This window comes from Myotis myotis, unplaced genomic scaffold, assembly GCF_014108235.1.
Source record: "Myotis myotis isolate mMyoMyo1 unplaced genomic scaffold, mMyoMyo1.p scaffold_m19_p_5, whole genome shotgun sequence".
NCBI classification, from domain to species: Eukaryota; Metazoa; Chordata; class Mammalia; order Chiroptera; family Vespertilionidae; genus Myotis; species Myotis myotis.
In genome coordinates, this window is record NW_023416357.1 from 24,802,549 (window position 1) to 24,806,352 (window position 3,804).

The window sequence follows — 3,804 nt, forward strand, 5'->3', positions numbered from 1 at the left end:
AAGCTGCTTGGGTTTGTGATACATCCCATTTCTGCTGTATAGAGTGTGGACCTCACATGAATTGTTCCTCAAATTGCTGTTACCATGGTTTCCTAATAAATCTTGATAACTGTGAGGACCAGTGTTGGTGATTCTGAGCCCCGTGCTCCTCCATGGGAAATTTAGGAACACCTTATCACGTCTCCTGAAATACCCTGCTGGGATTTTGATTGGTATGACATTGACTGTGCAGACTTACTTGGAGGAACTGGCATCTGTGCGGACTTACTAGGAGGAACTGGCATCTTTATGACATTGGGTCTTTCCATCAAGGAACATGGCATAATTCTCTGTGGTAAATTAAATACGGCCACAGAGTCTTTGCCGCTCCTCTATCAAGGGGCTGAGTCTGCGTTCTGACCTCTTGCATCTGGGCTGGCTTTGCTCTTTGCTTTATCCAGTAGAAGGCAGCCAAAGGGATGTCTTGCAAGTTCCAGAGTTTGGGACACTTGATGTGATATAGTTCCCGCCTTCATTCTCTTGGAATGTTGCCTCGAGACCACCACAGCATAAGGAAGCCCAGGATAAAAGAGCATATGGAAAAAGACCTGCCAGCTGGATGCACCTGCGTGTATGAGCCTAGGGCAGCAGAGACCTGCTCGGCCAACCCAGAATTACATGAGATGGTGAATTCTTGTTGATTTAAGCCACTAAACTTTGGGGTGTTTTATTCCAATAAAGACTAGTTGAAAGAGAAAATGGTACCTAAAAATGAGGTTCTCCATAATAAAAACCCAATACATGTGGCATGGCCTTGGGACTGGCTAGTGGATAGAGGCTGGAAGGGCAGCAAGGAAACTGTTCAGTGGAAGCTGAAAAAGCAGTGAGGGAACTACTATTGAAGTCTGGAAGAATGGTAAGTCGTGTTTTGTGCTAGTTAAAAACAAATTGGCAAAACTTTTGCCAACACTACATAAAGCGGAAGAGCCACCTGGCCAACACATAAAATCATGAGAAATATTGAATTATTATTGCATTAAGAGAATAAGTTTTGGGATGGTGTCATATAAAAGATAATTGAGACATTAATGATTTGTGAATCTGAATTGTGTCCTCTCAACAAGCGTATTTTGAAGCCCTAACCCTCAGTGTATTTGTATTTGGAGGAAGGGCCTCAGGGAGGTAATTATAGTTAAATGAGGTCATAGGAGTGGGGCCCTAATCTGAGAGAATTGGTGTCCTTATAAATGGAAGAGATCGAATAGCCTGTCTGTAGGTGTTCTTGGATTTTTTATATAAGTAATATTATCAAAAAGGATTGTGTCCATTTCAGATTATTATAGTTCAGTTTCTTTTCCTGCACTAACTCAGCAACATTTATTTTTTATGTTATTTTTATTTAATTTGGGGATAGGTGTTACATTCACATTTTTCATGGAATAATAAAAGGTATATAGTGAAAAGTTTTGCTGTATCTCCATTTCTTTGTCTTATCACAATGATGAATATAATATTGACCAATATAGGTATTAGCAGATGTCCCTGTATTTTAGCTGCCTTTGATAAAAATGTCTCTAAATTTTGTCATTAAAGTTGTGATGTTTTCTATAGGATTTTCGTCCCCCTTTTGTCCCCATTGACCCCTTCTAGCCTACCCTGACCCCTGCCCCAGGCTTTCACCACACTATTGTCTGTGTCCATGGGTTATGCATATATATGCATACAAGTTCTTTAGTTGATTTCTTCCCACTCACCCACCCATGAGAGAGATATTTAATTTATCAGATTAAGGAAGTTAGCTTCTATCTTTAAACTGCTGAGAGCTTATCACGATTGAGAATAGAATTTTATCCTTTTTTTTTTTTTTTTTTTTGGCCTTTTAACTTTGAGGAGAGGGTAAAGGGGGGATAAATGGTGATATAAGGAGATTTGATTTGTGGTGGTAAATACACAATATAATATACAGATTATGTATTATTGAATTGTACACCTGAAACTTATATAATTTTACTAACCAATGTCTTTTTTTAAAAATTTTATTTGCTGACTTTAGATAGAGAGAGAAACATCAATTTGTTGTTCTACTTATTGATGCATTCATTGGTTGCTTCTTGTATGTGCTCTGACCTGAGATTGAACCCTCAATTTTCACATATCGGGAGGATGCTCTAACCAACTGAGCTCCCTGGCCAGGCCTACTTTAGTGAGCCTTGATATGCATATGCCACATACCCCTCTCAAGCTACAGAGTTCTCCTAACCCTAGAAAATTTGCTTATGTCCTTCCAAGTATTCCTATTACCTCTGAGACAACCAACCTTGCCGGAAGCCGGTCCATCCTTGCTGCTTGACACAGTCTCTGCAGGAAAGAAACATCTGCACAGCATATGTTTCAAGGGACCTGGCGTATATAGCATACTGTTCTTAATATGTTTGCTCCCCTTAGCGCTGTGTGTTTTAACCAAGGTCACCTCTCCGAGAAAGGTTGTTTCCCCAGGTAGGAATTTTTCCCTGAAGTCAGGGAGGGGATGAAACTCCTTAACTAAGTGCCAGGCGGGCAGTTAATCACTACAAACAATCATGCTTAAGCTACATAATCTTTACTCCCTGGAATGGAGATAAGAAACGCCCTAACCTTTGTAATAGAAATTGACAGGATTAAAATCAACTGGGATAAATACTGATGTAACAAGACAATAAACAGCAGAACTTCGCTGGAGATCCAGACCAGAACTTGGCTGGAGATCCTGGCTAGAGATCCTGGCTAGGCTGCTGATCAACTGAACGCTGTCTCTGTGTCATTCCTTCTTCACCGACTCCATCCACACCTTTGGGGACCCCTGGACCTGCTGGGGTTGGACTCTGGCACAACCTTTTGATTTTTTGAATTGGGTTAAGTAATCAGTAGTTTGTCTCTTTTTCTTTTCTCTCTCCTTTTTTTCTGAGTAGTATCCATCACCTGAACATGGTGAAATTTATTTAACAATTATCTTGTTGTGGGACCATTTGGGTTGTTTCCAGTTTTGAGTTGCATGAATAAAGCTATGGACTTATTATTAAACTCATATTACGGAATTGGAGCTCTGTTCTATAGGCCATTCCTTTTCTCCAGGGAGAAACCTCTGATTTCTTGCCTACATGGTATAGGTATTCTCAGAGAGAATGTGAGTTGGGCTGGGAACAGGAGGAAAAATATTAATCTTTCTTTTTGATCATCCTACACAAAGTAGACAAAACTATAAGCCCTGATAACGGACCCAGACTTCCCAATCATCTTTTCAGTGCCTCATTTAAAAATATTGCCGAGACTGGTTTGGCTCAGTGGATGGAGCGTCGGCCTGCGGACTGAAAGGTCCCAGGTTCGATTCCGGTCAAGGGCATGTACCTGGGTTGCGGGCACATCCCCAGTGGGAAATGTGCAGGAGGCAGCTGATTGATGTTTCTCTCTCATCGATGTTTCTGACTCTCTATCTCTCTCCCTTCCTCTCTGTAAAAAATCAATAAAATATATTTAAAAAAATAAAAAAATAAAATAAAATAAAAATAAAAATAAAAAATAAAAATATAAACATCATTAAGGATCACAGATATCTGGTTTTCCATCAGCTCTGTTTCAGCCCTATTTCTCATTCTTGCTCCCCAGTGTGTGCTCAATCTTTGGTTCCAAAGTTCTCTAGGGTTCTGTCAGTCAATTATCTTCCTTCCTTCCTGACCAAATTTTCCCCTGGCCCTTCTCTGCCTTCCTAAATCAATGAACACTCATCTATCTAGTTTTCATCAACTGATGGCATGATTTGGGCTTACATATTTTTCATTCATTAACTAT